The sequence below is a fragment of the Pongo pygmaeus genome, chromosome 10, assembly GCF_028885625.2.
Source record: "Pongo pygmaeus isolate AG05252 chromosome 10, NHGRI_mPonPyg2-v2.0_pri, whole genome shotgun sequence".
NCBI lineage: Eukaryota > Metazoa > Chordata > Mammalia > Primates > Hominidae > Pongo > Pongo pygmaeus.
The window spans coordinates 48,181,997-48,200,038 of record NC_072383.2 but is presented as its reverse complement, the minus strand read 5'-3'; the positions used below and the strand labels follow the sequence as shown (position 1 = coordinate 48,200,038).

Genomic DNA, 18,042 nt, shown 5'->3' with positions numbered 1-18,042 from the left:
AAGCTCTGTCTCCAAAAAAAAAATAGTGGCACCACAAACTAGTTCATGTGGTTAGGAGAATGGCCTCAATACATGGAGAAAAATAAAACTGGATTACTATTCTATGTCATATACAATGATGGACTCAGGTGGAAGATCTCATGGGAAAGGCTGACTTATGAAATACATAATTAAAAATGCAGAATATCTTCATATTTCCAGAAGACCATAAAGTAAAAGATTATGGACTTCCTATATTAAAGTTAAGCCCTACTCAGCAAAAGGTACCAATGACAAAATTAACATAGTATGACAGATGAAGAAAAGGCAAATACCAGGCTAATATTCTAAACTCTACAAAAACACTCTGTAAATCAAACAGGAAAAGACAGAAACTCTAATTAAAGAAATGGGCCAGGGATATGAACAGGTAATTCACAGAGGGGGCGTTCATATGGTCTTAATGGTATATAAAGAAATGCTGCCATTCAGTAATTGAAGAATACAAATTAAAACAACATTAAGATACCACTTTACCCCATCAGACAGACAACAATTAGAAAGCTGGATAAACAGCTTTCTGTTTCCTATTTCTGAAGAAATAGGAAACGTTGCACAATCTGAAAAAGTGCCCAAATTTGGCAGTGCTTAATCAAATTAAGTACGGCAATCTACTCTTAGGCATACATTGAAAGAAATTCTCCCACCATAACAGAACAAGCACAACAATGTTCATCCCATCATCTGCAGCAGTGGGAAGTTGAAAATAATCTGGTGTCCATCATCAAGAGAACAAATCATTTAAGGAAAGGCAGATGGTGGTTAGATTAGAAACAAAGAACTAGGTATATACACAGCAACATAGTCCCTAAATAGTACCAAGAGGATACAGTACCATTTAGGTAAGTTTAACAACACACACACACACAAGAACCCAGCACTACATATTTACAAAACTGCATACAAATATAGGGATACTTACCAAATACATTAGAACAGTTTAACTATGGGGAAATAGGAACAGAAGTGGAAAGTGGAGGTAAAAAAAGAAATTAATTAATCTCTTCAGCTAAGAGAGAGGACTCGCACAAACCAATGCTGATGCTATGTTGTGAAATGTGATGTCATTAGCTCAATCCTTACCACCTGAGGACTAAAAAATAAATTCGGCAAATATCCTGTTAAAATTTCAAGAATGAAGGATCAAAGAAGTTAAGTTACACAGAATGAGCTTTTAAAAAAAATAATAATAATGAGGCTGGACAAGGTGGCTTATGCCTGTAAACTCAACACTTTGGGAGGGCAAGGTGGAAGGCTTGCTTGAGCCTAGGAGTTTGAGACCAGCCTGGGCAACATAGTGACACCCCATCCCCATAAAAAGTTTAAAAATTAGCCAGGTATGGTGGCCCACACCGTAGTCCCAGCTACTTGGGAGGCTTAGGCAAGAGAAGAGGATCACTTGAGCCTAGGAGTTGGAGGCTAGAGAGAGCTATAATCACACTGCCTCACTCAGCCTGAACAACAGGGCAAGATACTGTCTTAAAAAAAAAAAAAGGCTAGGTGCAGTGGCTCATACCTGTAATCCCAGCACTTTGGGAGGCCAAGGCAGGTGGATTGCTTGAGTCCATGAGTTCAAGACCAGCCTGGGCAATATGGCAAAATCCAGCCTCTACAAAAAATACAAAAATTAGCCAGGACTGGTGGCATGCACCTATAGATCTAGGAACTCAGGAGGCTGAGGTGGAAGAATCGTTTGAGCCCAAGCGAGGCAGACTGCAGTAAGCCAAGACCACGTCACTGCACTCCAGCCTGGGCAACAGAGAGAGACCCTATCTCAGAAGAAAAAAAGAAAGAAAAGAAACAAAGTGGAAGAAAATACGTCTCAACAAAACCTAAGCATATGTTGGAAATAGATAACCAGCAGCTCCCAAATGACTCAAACAAATGAAAAATTGATGAACAGGTCTTCTGTTGGTTCTATGAGTAAGTCAAGCTGTGGTTAATAACCTTCAAGCTTTTAGCAATCATTCTACGCTAATTTTATTAGAGTATTATAGGTTTTTGGTGGCAGCTAAGCCAACTGAGATATTGGTTTTAAAAGGTAGCTAGAATATATTTAGTGGTACATAAGAGTTAAAATTATTCTTTTGGCACTGACGCAGCTAAATTATTTGCCTTATAGTACTGTATTACAATCAGTCAGTCTCTCTCTCTCACACACAAACACACATCACAGCCACAAAGTCACATGTACTGTATTTAGGTGATAATTTAGTCTGACCATAAAAAAGCCTGAGAATTTTTTTTTTTTTCTGAGTCAGGGTCACTCTGTCACCCAGTCTGGAGTGCAGTGGCATGATCTCGGCTCACTGCAGCCTCGACAACTTCCCCAGGCTCAGATGATCCTCCCATCTCAGCCTCTCCAGTAGCTGAGACCACAGGAGCATACCACCATGCCTGGCTAATTTTTTTATTTTTTGTAGAGAGAGGTTTTGCATGTTGCCCAGGCTGGTCTTGAACTCCTGGGCTCAAGCAATCCACTGGCCTCGGCTTCCCAAAGTGCTAGGAACGCAGGCATGAGCCACCGTGCCCGGCCAGAATATATATATTTTTAAAAGAAAATTAACTCTGTGACTTTCAAATATATAAATGGCACTGCTGAAATAAGATAGGAAAGCCCTGTTCTATGCTTTTAAGCATTTGCTCCAACCCTATATACGGAAGAGACCTAAATAACCTCCCTTCTTATTCTTATTACCATACACACTCCCTTACTATGCTATATAACCTTCTGTATTCTAGAATCAGGTATTACCATTATCTAAGACTTGCTAGGAAATCTGTAAGAACAGCTCGTTACCCTTTCTCTACTGCCCTTCTCCTCCACCTCTTTGTACTCCAAAGCCTGCTCCTGGCAGTCAAGGTCAGGGAGATAACTAAAACAATTTACATGTCACTTTAGAAATTGATTTCAAATATCTGAATGATACCTTATTTATTCTCTTTAAATTCAATCAACAGCCACTTATAAGCCTGTCAATACAGAGATAAAAAACATGATCTTATTCTCTTATTCTACTACTAGAATAAGAACCCTTCAAAGAGAAGCAGACCAATATTTATAAAAGAGATGGCAGAACAGGTCAGGCATGGTGGTTCATGCCTGTAATCCCCGCAGCACTTTATGAGGCCGACATGGGTGGATCATTTGAGGCCAGAAGTTGGAGACCACCCTGGCCAACATGGTGAAACCCCGTCTCTACTAAAAATACAAAAATTAGCCAAGCGTGGTTGCACACGCCTGTAATCCCAGCTACTCAGGAGGCTGAGGCACGAGAATCACTTGAACCCAGAGGGCAGAGGTTGCAGTAAGCAGAGATCACGCCACTGCATTCCAGCCTAGGCAACAAAGCGACTCTGTCTCGATCAATTAATCAATCAAGCAATCAATAATACAACAAATTTATATATGCAAAAATTATAGACAGCCTCTTTGGGAGTATCGTTTCCATAAATTAAGGTATTCTGTTATCTGAGATGTGATGTGTTTATGGATGTGCTACTTTAACTTATAGTACTCTGAATAGTTTCACGGAAGACCTAAGACAGATTTGTAGATCTCAGTTAAAAAAAAAAAAATTAACTAGGTGAAAGCCATCACCTAAGATGGAGGTAGTGAATAAAGGTCTGCATTCAGAAGCATTAGAAAACATCTACAAAAGATTCCTGTACCTTTTAATAACTCTGGAAATATTATGACAAATGTAGAATACATAGTATATAAATACACTCAGCTTTAAGAACCTGGAAATGTCTCCCCTTCTAAATGATGGCCTCTAGCACAGTTAATGAAGAATGATCCATAGAAATAAAACCTAAAATATTCACCCTTGGCTGCATGGAGGAAGGGCAAGAAAAGGTAAGTTATCTAGCTTTCCTTAAACAACTGATATTGAGTAAACAGAGGGGAAAAGGCCTGTGATTCAAATATAATTTACTGCCAATCTAATGTGCATAGGGGTTAGAGGAATGCACTCTTATATAGGTTGCTATTTCCTAAAGTTTTATTCTATGGAATAAATTTAAGAAATATTAAGTTGTAAAAATGTGAAAACAGTTTATTTGCCAGACACTTCTCTAAGCCTTTAACATGTTACTGTTGAAGATGACTGTCAAAGAGAAGAAATTAAACCACTAAATTTTATAAATGAACTATCTCACTGAGATTAGTGATCATCAGGCTGTAAATTGAGAAATCATTCTCTGATCAGCAGAATATAATTTAAGAAAGATGATTTTTTTTTTTTTTTTTTTTTTTTTTTTGGAGACAGGGTCTCACTCTGTCGCCCAGGCTGGAGCGCAGTGGCGCAACCTCAGCTTACTGCAACCTCTGCCTCCCGGCTTCAAGCAATTCTTGTGCCTCAGCCTCCCAAGTAACTGGGATTACAGGCGTGTGCCACCACGCTTGGCTGATTTTTGAATTTTTATTTATTTACTTTTATTTGATTTTTCTTTTTAGGCAGTTTCGCTCTTGTTGCCCAGGCTGGAGTGAATTCGGCTCACTGTAACCTCCGCCTCTCAGGTTCAAATGATTCTCCTGCCTCAGCCTCCCAAGTAGCTGGGATTACAGGTACATGCCACCACGCCCAGCTAAGTTTTTTTTTTTGAGATGGAGTCTTGCTCTGTCGCCCAAGCTGGAGTGCAGTGGCTGCGATCTCGGCTCACTGCAAGCTCCGCCTCCCGGGTTCATGCCATTCTCCTGCCTCAGCCTCCCAAGTAGCTGGGACTTCAGGTGCCTGCCACCACACCCGGCTAATTTTTTTGTATTTTTAGTAGAGATGGGGTTTCACTGTATTAGCTAGGATGGTCTCCATCTCCTGACCTCGTGATCCACGCGCCTCAGCCTCCCAAGGCGCTAGGATTAAAGGGCTAATTTTTTGTATTTTTAGTAGAGATTGGGTTTCACCATGTTGGCCAGGCTGATCTCGAACTCCTGGCCTCAAGTGATCCACACACCTCGGCCTCCCAAAGTAATGGGATTACAGGCATGAGCCACCACGCCTGGCTGAGAAAGATCATTCTCGACTGTAAACCCTATAAGGGTAGGAAACAAGATATATTTTTTAAAATCTTTACACGGCTTATACTTGTACATTGGCACACAAGGAACAACGGTTGTATTAAACTTGGTGTGCTACATTTCACCCCTCTACAAGGGCAAAGACTAATTTTAAATATCTTTGTATTCCATCCCCACTCCCAGGGCCAAAACATCTATGATACCTTGTAAGTGTTAAAGACCTATGGTACTAGAAATTGTGTGTGTGTGTGGTTTCTGTCACTGAGGCTCCAGTGCAGTGGTGTGTGTGTGTGTGTGTGTGTGTGTGTGTGTGTGACAGTGGTGGGTGGGTGTGGGTGTGTGGGTGTGGGTGTGGGTGTGTGGGTGTGGTTTCTGTCACTGAGGCTCCAGTGCAGTGGTGCACTACAGCCTCAACTTTCTGGGCTCAAGTGATCCTACCACTTTGGCCTCCCAAGTAGCTGGGACTATAGGTATGCACCACCACACCTGGCTAATTTTTTGTGGAGACGAGATCTTGCTATGTTGCCCGAGCTGGTTAAACTTCTAGGCTCAAGCAATCCTCCCACATTAGCCTCCCAAAATGTTGGGATTACAGGCATGAGACACTATGCCCAGCCTAATAATATTTTTTTTAAGGACCAATTGTTGGTTAGTCAAACTGTTGAGATAAAATTGGTATAATACCAAAGAAAATACCTACCCTTGAATCTTTTAAACATCATTATTTTGTTATGCCAGCCCAGTAAAAAAAAAAAAAAAAAAAGACAAATAATTACACCATCTTCCTCTTTTCTGTGAAGATTAACTACTAAATTACAGGAGAAAAAAGAAAAGGAAAAATAAAATGTTACCCAAAGGCCTTAGTGATGTACTCAGTGGAAAGGAGTTAATAAGAAGTCTGTCCCTCTTGGGGAAGTATTGGGGTGATCACCTAATCACCCATGTTCTGAGTTTAGAACTGAATCCACCTTGGTATATGCTACTGGGTATGGAAAGAATTATATACAAATTGGAAGAGCTTGAGGGTATGCTCTCCTTGCCCTCACCTGTACCTGGTGTTCCCTATTCTAGAGACTCCATTTTCCCCTTGTAGAAAATAAATCTCCGGTCTTCTGCTAGGGTAAGGAAAGGACATTCTCTTGGCTTCATAGAAGAAGAGGGAGGATCTGGAGTCTTTTCTTAAACTTTCAATGAATCCTTCTCTTTGCAACCTACTTTTGCCCCCATTTCCAGAGGGAACTGATGCACCCACTCCTGAGCCTTCTGGATTTTCAAAGTGTAAACAGCCTTGCTCCCCCATTGCCACTAAGTCAGTAATCGTTCATCTACCCACTTTCCAGTTTCCAAAATTGTGTTGCTGTTCTCTCTTCTGCAGTTCTGTTTTGTTCTTCTGAGTTAATGCTTTTTCTTACTGTCATTTAATGAGGTATGAGGAAAAAACAGGGGCTATTAGAGATATTCATTCTACCATCTCTGACTGATAGCTCCCTCAACTGTTTTTCATTTCCACTTTTTGCTACTTGAGATGTTAGAATACAAGTTCAGAAATACAGTGCTGCAAATGGTGTGGCCTCAAGAAAATCAAGTCACCTCTCAGTACCTCCATTTCCACATCTGTAAACAGCGTTAGAACAGAGGGTTCCTAAGGTTCCCTTATATATGATTCTCAATTATTACCCCTGGCAGGAACACAGAAACTTAAATCACCAAGACATCTTCAACCAGCACTGCTGCATCTAGACCTATTTTGTTTTTCCTATTACTTGTTCTACCCCTAAGGGTACAGGAGACTGATCAAAACAATGTCATATCTAAAAAGTTTCTGAACTAGATTAATTCGTATAATAAAACTCCATAAATCTTGAAATTTGTGAATATTTTTTGTAGAAACGGGGTCTCACTATGTTGCTGGTCTCGAATTCCTGGGCTCAAGTGATCCTCCCACCTTGGCCTCCCAAAGTGCTGGGATTACAGGCTTAAGCTACCGCGCTCAGCCGAAATGTGTGATAATTTATATTGCATTGTGTTGACATTTGTTCACTTTTTACCATCTATAATACTAACATTTATGTACGTATTTTCCTTATTTTTTGTTTTTTATAGAGATGGGGTCTCTCTGTTACACAGCCTAATCTCAAACTCCTGGGCTCAAGCGATCCTCTCACCTCAGCCTCCCAAAGTGCTGAGATTACAGGTAGGAGCCACCACGCCTGGCATTTTTCCTTGTTCTGGAAGAAATGATTCAACAATCAGTAGTTCCAATCATATGGCAGAAAGGCAAGTTCAATCTGGGAGAAACAACAAGAATTGCAGAATCCATTTACTAAGCCACCACTAAGCTTATGTAACCAAAATTCCTCTAGAGCTAAGCAGTTCATGCATACAGATGTAGTCACAATAACAGTAATAAATTTTTGCTGGCTTTTGCCTGCCATGGGCTCCAGCAGATCCTTCAGGCAATATCCCCCCACCCAGCAGCCCATTAGCCACAGTTCAGCAGGTGGCAGCCACCATCACCCACTCTTTGTAGATGTCCTCTGCCTAGGAAGGCCCTGCCACTGTTGTGAGAACATTAGTGTGTAAAGTAAGAATGTACAGCCGATGCTTTATATCTGCCAAGCTAAGAAGACATGGAGGGGATGGTGCCCACCCCAAAGTGGAGAGATCATCCAAGCCATAGTAGGTCCTCTGAGAATCTACTCACTCCTGCCTGTGTCCATGCACCACACACAGGAAAGCAGCAACCAGACCACAGCCTGGACCATCTATGGAAGGCAAGGTGTGTGGGGCACACAAATTAAAAATCATTTCAGAGCTTCCCACTTTCACTCACCCTCTCCCATTTGCTTCTTCAAGTCCTATAAAGTAGGAAGGGCTTATTATCTCCATTTCATAGATAAAGAATCAAGGCTCAGTGATTCAGAAAGTCTCACAATACCGACCGGGTGGCTCAAACCTGTAATCCCAGCACTTTGGGAAGCGGAGGCAGGCAGATCATTTGAGGTCAGGAGTTCAAGACCAGCCTGGCCAACATGGTGAAATCCTGTCTTCATTAAAAATACAAAAAAATGCACCAGGCGCGGTGGCTCATGCCTGTAATCACAGCACTTTGGGAGGCCGATGTAGGTGGATCACCTGAGGTCAGGAGTTCGAGACCAGCCTGACCAACATGGAGAAACCCTGTCTCTACCAAAAATACAAAAATTCGCTGGGTGTGGTGGCACATGCCTGTAATCCCAGCTACTCAGGAGGCTGAGGCATGAGAATCACTTGAACCTGGGTGGTGGAGGTTGCAGTGAGCCAAAATCACGCCACTGCACTCCAGCATGGACGACAAGAGCAAAACTCCGTCTCAAAAAAAAAAATACAAAAAATTAGCCAGGCGTGGTGGCATGCGCCTGTAGTCCCAGCTGCTGGAGAGGCTGAGGCAGGAGAATCGCTTGAACCCGGGAGGCAGAGATTGCAGTGAGCCACTGCACTCCAGCCTGAGCGACAGGGTGAGACTCCATCTCAAAAAAAAAGTCTCACAATATATACTGTCATTTAAGTCAATAAACTCAGCCCTTCTAACTCCCAGTAAAATGGCTGTTTTACTATTAGTAATATTTATTTTACTTAAAAAGTAAATACTTGTCTTCATAGTGGCAAAACACTATAAGGAATACGATGTATCAATAGATGAATAGTTAGTAAAAAGATGAGGAGTCGGCTGGGCTCCATGGCTCATGCCTCTAATCCCAGCACTATGGCTCATGCCTGTAATCCCAGCACTTTGGGAGGCTGAGGTGGGCGGATCACGAGGTCAGGAGTTCGAGACCTGCCTGTCCAATGTGGTAAAACTCTGTCTCTACTAAAAATACAAAAATTAGCCGGGTGTGGTGGCAGGCACCTCTAATCCCAGGTGGCTGGGAGGCTGAGGCAGGAGAATTGCTTGAACCCGGGAGGCAGAGGTTACAGTGAGCACTGTGCCACTGCACTCCAGCCTGGGTGACAGAGAAAGACTCCATCTTGGGGGGAAAAAAAAACGATGAAGAGTCAGAGATGTGACACAGGATAATAGGTAGCAAGAAGAGAAGCAGGACATGCTAAATCAACAAAGATTTAATTTCTAAAGATTGGTGTGTGGTTTTTGCTGCTGTTCAGAATAGTTTCTTGAGCTGCTACACAAACATGGCCAGGCTATCCTTTGATATGTGTGTTTCATATATCAGTGGAGCAGAGAAGCACAGGAGAGACGGGAAACTGACAAGAAGCAAAGGGAAAGAAAGGCTGCTCTGCTCAGGGAGGCCCCTAGAAGTAAGAGGAGGACATGAGGCGCCAAACAAGCATGGGGTGAAAGGAAACAAGAGGTGAGAGGCCCAATGAGATGGAAAAAGTAAGTATTAAAGATGACTGGGCTTGGAACAAGATGAGGGTAAAAGTCAGAAGTCAGAGGCGACAAATAGATAAAAGGCAGATAAAAAGTGACTAAAAGCATGGGAGAAGAGAGGAGATAAAGGGCAGCTCAGGCAACTTCCAGTCAGAGATAGCAGAATGAGTGCACAGCCTCTGTTCTTTCTCATACCTCACTGAATGAGTAGGAAGGAAAACATAAGCATTAACCATAAGGACAAAAAAGAACTGAAGTGATAGCAGCAACAAAATTTCAAATTTGGAAAGCAGGTAGATAAGCAATACATGTCTCAGCAGAGCCAAGGAAGCTGAATCCTAAGTGGCAAACACAGGGTAGGGGTGGGAAAGTGGGGAAGAGACTTACACTATGAAAATACATAGGAAGGGGAGAACCAATTCCCTCTGGAAACGGGGGCAAAACGTTATAAACAGGAAGATAAGAAAAGTTAGGCTCCTAGATCCTCTCTCCTCTTCCAGGAAGCCAAGAGAATGAATGTCTTTTCCTCACCCTACAGAAGACTGCAGTTACTTTCTAGAAGGGCAAACAGAGGGTCTCTAGAATGGGGGACACCAGGAAGAGTTGAGGGAAAGAATATAATATTCCAAAAAAGAGACAAAAAATGGGAGATGTCAGCCAGGTGCGGTGGCTCACGCCTGTAATCCCAGCACTTTGGGAAGTTGAGGCAGGCAGATCACGAGGTCAGGAGATAAGAGACCATCCTGGCCAACAGGGTGAAGCCCCCGTCTCTACTAAAATACAAAAAATTAGGCAGGCGTGGTGGCACGTGCCTTTAGTTCCAGCTACTCGGGAGCCTGAGGCAGGGGAATCACTTGAACCTGGGAGGCAGAGGTTGCAGTGAGTCGAGATGGCGCCACTGCATTTCAGTCTGGCGACACAGCAAGACTCAAAAAAAAAAAGGGCAGGGAGATGTCTTTCAGAGATGAGATGCACTCAACCAAAGTGAAGAAGTAAGCTCAAAAAGGTAAAGACATGAGACACAGAATATACAGGATGCGATACACAAAGCAAAGGAAATCCCTAAGAAACTAGAGACGGCTGATCCATTCTACCGCCATGCCACGCACCCAGTGACCAACCCATCTAAACCAAGGCATTTCAGAAGATTCCAGGAGCGACCTATTCAAGGTGAAACTGACAGAATACCTGATGTGAGCGATCATATAGAGGGAGATTCATGCAACTAAGAGTATAGAGACATATCAATGACAAGTACATAGAAAATAAGCAAATACAATATCTTGCAATTACAGAGAAAACAAAATTAAAGCAGAAAAGAAAAAAATAAAAGTATACCACATGATTTAGCTATCAACAGCATTTACATAGTAATAACATAAATATTAAATATCAATCTAATATTTAATCAAAATTATGCTATAACTATATGGAGGGAAAAGTGGTATGGAAGCATGGGTGGGTAGCTAAGGTGGGAAGCCAGTATATGATGCAAAAGTACTGAAAATCAAGAAGAAATGTATGCATGTTGCTTAAAGATATGAAGGTAAACCCAAAAAGAATCAGTTAAGGAAGTAAAAGAGGTTATCTTTGGGGAAGAGGAAATTGGGTAGAAGAGGTAAGCAGAAGACTGCTACCTGTGGTGACGACTTATAAAATTACTTGCCTCTTTCAAATATGTGTGTGTAAAACTTTAATAGAAATAAAATTCTATTAAATAAAATTTCAGTAAAAAATTAAGAAAAAAGGAAAACAGCCCAAGCGCACAGGCTGACACCTGTAATCCCAACACTTTCAGAGGCCAAAGTGGAAGGATCAAACGAGCCCAAGAGTTCAAGACCAGCCAGGGCAACATAACAACACCTCATCTCCACAAAAAATTTAAAAAATTAGCTGGGCATGAAGGCACATGCTGTAGTCCTAGCTACTTGAGAGGCTAAGGTGAAAGGATCACCTGAGCCCAGGAGATCGAGGCTGCAGTGAGCTGTGATCATGCCACTGCACTCCAGCCTGGGTGACAGAGTGAGACCCTGTCTCAGAACGAAACAAAAGAATAAAGGAAAAACAGAAATGAACCAAAAGTCCTCTTTTAGGGAGACTAAACAATACGTTATATTGGCCATCAGAATAACATTCCTGTTTAGACGAAACTGTTAGTGCCTCCAGATGCTTAATTCGGTCGTACCTTATAACACCTGGCAAATATTCCTTAAACTGACCTACAACATAGAGGCTGTCTCTTGTTACATTCAGGATTGCTTAATGCCTTTATTCAATAAATGAATACAGGGTGCCTGTGCTAAGTGCCAGGCACTGTGCTAGGTACCGGGATACAACAGTCAGCAAAACAAACACAATCTGTCGTTCATGGTACTTCAACATACTGGGAGAGATATTCAATCAAATGATCACACAAAACAACATGACAATTTTAGTAACAGCTTACATGAAAGGGTGCCAAGACCACTCAATGGGGAAAAGGCAGTCTCTTCAACAAATGGTTCTGGGAAAACTGGACATCCACATGCAGAAGAATGAAGATATACCTTTATCTGACACCATATAGAAAACTAACTCAGGCCGGGTGCAGTGGCTCACACCTGTAATCCCAGCACTTTGGGAGGCCGAGGTGGGCAGATCACCTGAGGTCAGGAGTTCAAGACCAGCCTGGCCAACATGCCAAAACCCCGTCTCTAATAAAAATGCAAAAATTAGCCGGGCATGGTGGTGCGCACCTGTAGTCCCAGCTACTCGGGAGGCTGGGGCAGAAGAATGGCTTGAACCTGGGAGGCAGAGGTTGCAGTGAGCCAAGACTGCACCACTGAAGACTCTGGGAAAAATAAATAAATAAATAAAATAACTCAAAATAGATTAAAGACCTAAACATAAGAAGTTTATTTTTAAAAATTTAAAAAAGTTTAAAAAAGAACTATAAACTCCTAGAAGAAAACATGGAAGAAAAGCTTAATAATACTGGATTTGGCAAGAATTTCTTGGATATGACACCAAAAGGAAAGGAAACAAAAGCAAAATAAGATAAATGGGACTATATCAAACTTAAGAATTTTTGTGCATCCAAAGACACAATCAACAGAGAGAAAAGTTAACTTACAGAATGAGAGAAAATAATTCCAAATAACGTATCTGATAAAGGGTTAATATCCAGAATATAAAAAGAACTCCTTTGGGAGGCCGAGGTGGGCGAATCACGAGGTCAGGAGATCGAGACCATCCTGGCTAACACAGTGAAACCCTGTCTCTACTAAAAATACAAAAAATTAGCCGGGCGTGGTGGTGGGTGCCTGTAGTCCCAGCTACTCAGGAGGCTGAGGCAGGAGAATGGCATGAACCCGGGAGGGGAGCTTGCAGTGAGCAGAGATCACGCCATTGCACTCCAGCCTGGGCGACAGAGTGAGACTCCATCTCAAAAAAAAAAGAACTCCTATAACTCAACAATAAAAAAAAAAAACCCAATTAAAAAACGGGCAAAGGATCTGAACAGACCTTTCTCCTAAGATGGCCAATGAGCATATGAAATAATGCTCAACATCATTCATCATCAGAGAAATGCAAATCAAAACCACAATGAGACATCACCTCAGACCATTAGGGTATCTATTTTAAAAAACAACAAGAAATAACAAGTGTTGGTGAGGATGTGGAGAGCCCTTGTGCATGCTGGTGGGATTGTAAAATGGTGCAGCCACTATAAAAAACAGTAGGGAACTTCCTCAAAAAATTAAAAATAGAGCTACCATATTATCCAACAATGCTACTTCTGGGTATACATCCAAAAGAACTGAAAGGGTATTGAGGAAATATCTGCATACCCACGTTTATAGTAGTACTATTCCAATCACCATGTGGCTGAAGCAACTTAAATGTCCATCTACAGATGAATAAACAAAATATGAAATGTACATACAATGGAATACTATTCAGCTTTAAAAAGTAAGGACATTGGGCCAGGCATGGTGGCTCATGCATGTAATCTCAAGACTTTGGGAGGCCAAGGCGGGCAGATCACTTGAGCTTAGGAGTTCAAGACCAGCTGGGGCGACATGGCCAAACCTTATCTCCCCAAAATATTCAAAAACTAGCTGGGCGTGGTGGCATGTACCTGTAGTCTCAGCTACCTGTGAGGGTGAGGTTGGAGGATGGCTTGAGCCTGGGAGGCACAGGCTGCAGTGCACCTAGATCATGCCACTGCACACCAGCCCAGGAAACAAAGTGAGACTCTGTCTCAAAATACACACACACACACACACAAAATACACACACACACACACACACACACACACACAATTTTTTTCTGAGATGGAGTCTCGCTCTGTTGCCCAGGGTGAAGTGCAGTGGCTTGATCTTGGCTCACTGCAACCTCTGCCTCCCAGGTTCAAGCGATCCTCCTGCCTCAGCCCCCCAGTAGCTGGGATTACCAGCACGTGCCACTATCCCTAGCTAATTTTTGTATTTTTAGTAGAGACAGGGTTTCGCCATGTTAGCCAGGCTGGTCTCAAACTCCTGACCTCAGGTGATCTACTCTCATCGGCCTCCCAAAGTGCTGGGATTACAGACATGAGCCACCACGCCCGGCCTAGAATCTGGTCTTTAAAATAATTCATGTTCTTTCTTTCTTTTTTTTCTTAAAGACAGGGTCTCACTCTGATTGCCCAGGATGGAGTGCAGTTGCGCAATTTCAGCACACTGCAGCTCTGACCTCCCCGGGCTCAGATGATTCTTCCACCTCAGCCTCTCAAATAACTGGGGGTACTACAGGCAAAGACAGGGTTTTGCCATGTTGCCCAGGCTGGTCTTGAACTCCTGGACTCAAGCAATTCACCCACCTCGGCCTCCCAAAGTGCTGGGATTCTAAGCGTGAGCCACTGTGTCGGACCATCTTTCTGGAAATACTACTGATAAACCTTAAATCTGTAGCTGAATGGAATTCCTAGAAAAGCAACATGTTACTAGCTTTAAGATTTATGTCCGCAGCATCTGCCACTGGGCTACAGTAGTGTTTACTAACCGCAGAGAAGCAGGCTGCCTCTGGAGTAACAGCCTCCACAAGCACTGACTAAGAAACCACTCCCTTCCCACTGAAGCAACACTGTTTCGAATCTGGTTCTACCAGGCCTATTCATTTCCTTTTGTTTAAGATAATTTTCAATAGGGTAAAATGAATCATGAGGGATGGAAAAGTCTGTTAGGTTATCTAGACCATTCCCCTCAGGACCCTAGAACATGGAAAACTTTTAAAGAGCTATTAATAAACTAATGGTTATGAATATCTTAGAGTCTAATCGTTCTTTTAGACTGGGTGCCTCTCATTCATAGTTAGATTCTGAGTAGTTCAATTTCTCAATTCACTTGTGAATGTCCTAGCCTCATGAAAAAGATGAATGAAAAAAAAAAAAAACCAATGAAGAAACTGTCCAACAAAACTGCAGGAAGCTTCAATTTTCAAAATTCCAGCTGGCCCCACGAGTACACTGTTAGTAAGCCCTGAGTTTAAAACCCAAGAAATCACATGGAAATTTTAAAAACTTAATGTTATCCATTACATACAAAACTAATCAGGTCCAAAAAGCAAAATTCACAGTTTCTAGGCGTTTCATTTTCCTTCACTGGACAAGGCACTAACGCAGGGCAAAATGGCTGCCATCCTGCTGGTTAAAGCAGGAATGCTCAACGCTCAGATTTAACTTGCAAACCCCAGAGCTCCTAGAAAATCGAAAAGTGCCAATGACACAGAAAAGAGGGTTAAGAAAATTTCCAAATTTCATACAACTAGGTACCTTGATTGTTAAATATGGAATAGGACTTTTCCTTAGTTATATAAGGAACTTTAATCTCTATATCTAAAAAAGAAAAAACCATAAAATTTAACAGAATAAAACATAATTTTGTGCACACAGACTTAAGCTATCTATTTATAAGTGGCCATGATAAAATGAAGTTAAACAGGCTACCAATGTCATATTAAACATAAAATTCAGAAATCATGAACAACCACATGGCTTTTTTTTTTTTTTTTTTTTTTTTTCAGATGGAGTCTTGCTCTTTCTTCACCAGGCTGGAGTGCAGTGGCACGATCTCAGCTCACTGCAACCTCTGCCTCCCAGGTTCAAGTGATTTTCCTGCCTCAGCCTCCCGAGTAGCTGGGACTATAGGCACACGCCACCACACCTGGCTAATTTTTTTTTTTTTTTTTTTTTTTTTTGAGACAAGAGTCTTGCTCTGTCACCCAGGCTGGAGCGCAGTGGCGCGGTCTCGGCTCACTGCAAGCTCCACCTCCCGGGTTCACGCCATTCTCCTGCCTCAGCCTCCCGTGTAGCTGGGACTACAGGCGCCCGCCACCATGCCGAGCTTATTTTTCGTATTTTTAGTAGAGACAGGGTTTCACCGTGTTAGTCAGGATGGTCTCAATCTCTAATTTTTGTATTTTTAGTAGAGACGGGGTTTCACCATATTGGCCAGGATGGTCTTGATCTCTTGACCTTGTGATCCACCCGTCTCGGCCTCCCAAAGTGCTGGTATTACAGGCATGAGCCACCGCGACCGGCCTTTTTTTTTTTTTTTTTTAACCAGCCCCCACTTTCATCCCTGACTCCTGCTCAATAGAAGAATTCCAATTTATAGTCCAAAACCGAAGCAGCTATACTCAAAGTTTCACTACTCCGGAATACTTTCCTCACTTAGTTTCAAAGGTCACACAGGTGGCTAATAACATAAAATTTAAACTTTAACTCAGAGTTATGAATAAGCTGTAACCTGTGTGAAGGAAACCTGAACACACATTACTGCAACACTAGAAAACTGCACATTTTCTGAACAAATCCTGTCACTTCTTAAAGAACTTAAGAACTGTACCTTGTGATGTGCAGAAAAACACCTCTTAGTGTCTTACACTTTAAAAGTGCATGCCAAGGCCCGAAGCAGTGGCTCATGCCTGTAATCCCAGCACTTTGGGAGGCCGAGGCGGGGAATTACCTGAGGTCAGGAGTTCAAGACCAGCCTGGCCAACATGCCGAAACCCCATCTCTACTAAAAATACAAAAATTAGCCAGTCGCGATGGCAGGTGCCTGTAGTCCCAGCTACTTGGGAGGCTGAGGCAGGAGAATCCCTTGAACCCGGGAGACAGAGGTTGCAGTGAGCCGAGACCGTGCCATTGTACTCCAGCCTGGGCAACAGAGCAAGACTCAGTCTCAAAAAACAAAAAAATTAATTAAAAAATAAATAAATAATATAAAAATGCATGCCAATACCATGCATTCTGTAGCTTAATTGAATGTCAGACTGCAGTTACTCCGTATTTTGTGTCTGTGTACATATACACATATACACAACATACATGAGTATGCATACAAATACAAACATTTTTAAAGGACATCGTTGTTAAAAGTTAAAGTAGCTAGCTGGATCCTTATCTCCCTTTTCCTGCTCTCCATTAATTTTTAGTTTTTTCTTAAGATCATTTTATTTGAAAAATATCAGAAAAGCATACACAAAAAAAGTATCACTCATAATTATCACTTTTTTTGGAAGTATACCTAGTACAAAGTAAAAGTTCCTTACTCTAACCCCTCTAAACCCAATTCTAGATGAAATTGTCACTAAAATCAATGCGTTTTTCCTATTTATAAAAATATATACACATTTTATTTATTTTTATTCTTTAAAAGGCAGGGTCTTGCTCTGTTTGCCCAGGCTGGAGTGCAGGAGTGCTGTCCTAGCCCACAGCAGCCTTGGACTACTGGGCTCAGACAATCCTCCCATTGCAGCCTCCCAAGTAGCTAGAACTATAGGCATGCACAACCATCCCTGGCTAATTTTTGTATTTTTTGTAAAGATGGGGTCTCACTACATTGCCCAAGCTGGTCTCAAACTCCTGTCCTCAAGCAATCCTCCTGCCTCAGCCTTCCAAAGTGCTGAGATTACAGGCATGAGCCACTATACCCAGATCACACCCGTTTTTAAAAAAGAAATGAAATAATGCTATACATAGTGTCACAGCCTATTTTCACTTAATACATTACAGATATTTTTTAGCTCAGTACATTTATAGCTCTAGCTCTTTTAGTAGACTTATTTTTTTTTTTAGCAGTTTTAGGTTCACAGCAAAATTGAACAGAAGGTACAGAGATTTCTCTCATACACTCTGCCCCCACACACTCTAGCTCACTTTTTTAACGGACGAATAGTAAGAATAAATCATAATTTCACTATTTTTCTATTGACAAGTGTTTAAGTTGTTTCCATTTTTTGTTCTTACAAATAATACTTGGATTAATATCTCTCTACAGATGTTTTTACCATTCATCCTATTGAGGGACAGATTCCTAGACATATAATGTTGGGTGCCAGGTTACACAAAATTAACCCTGCTTTGAGTTACTGTTAAATTAGCTTCTAAAAAAAGACAGTATCAATGAATATTTCCACTAAGTATTTTTAAATTACTCTAGTGTTGTACACTCATCATTCAGTTACTTCCCAGAAATATTTCACTGTTTTAAGCCAAACTTTAATTTATATTACCAACTGAATCAATAATCAATCATCAAAGTTAAACATACAAGTTTATTGCCTCTATAAAAAGGGCCCGTGCCCAGC

General features: G+C 41.7%; 1 protein-coding gene across 6 annotated transcripts in view; it reads right to left on the bottom strand.

Moving 5' to 3' along the window:
- The window catches only part of DIP2B (disco interacting protein 2 homolog B), a 252,843-nt gene that overhangs the window by 187,399 nt on the left and 47,402 nt on the right, over window positions 1-18,042 (bottom strand). The gene's annotated exons all lie outside the window — the stretch shown is intronic.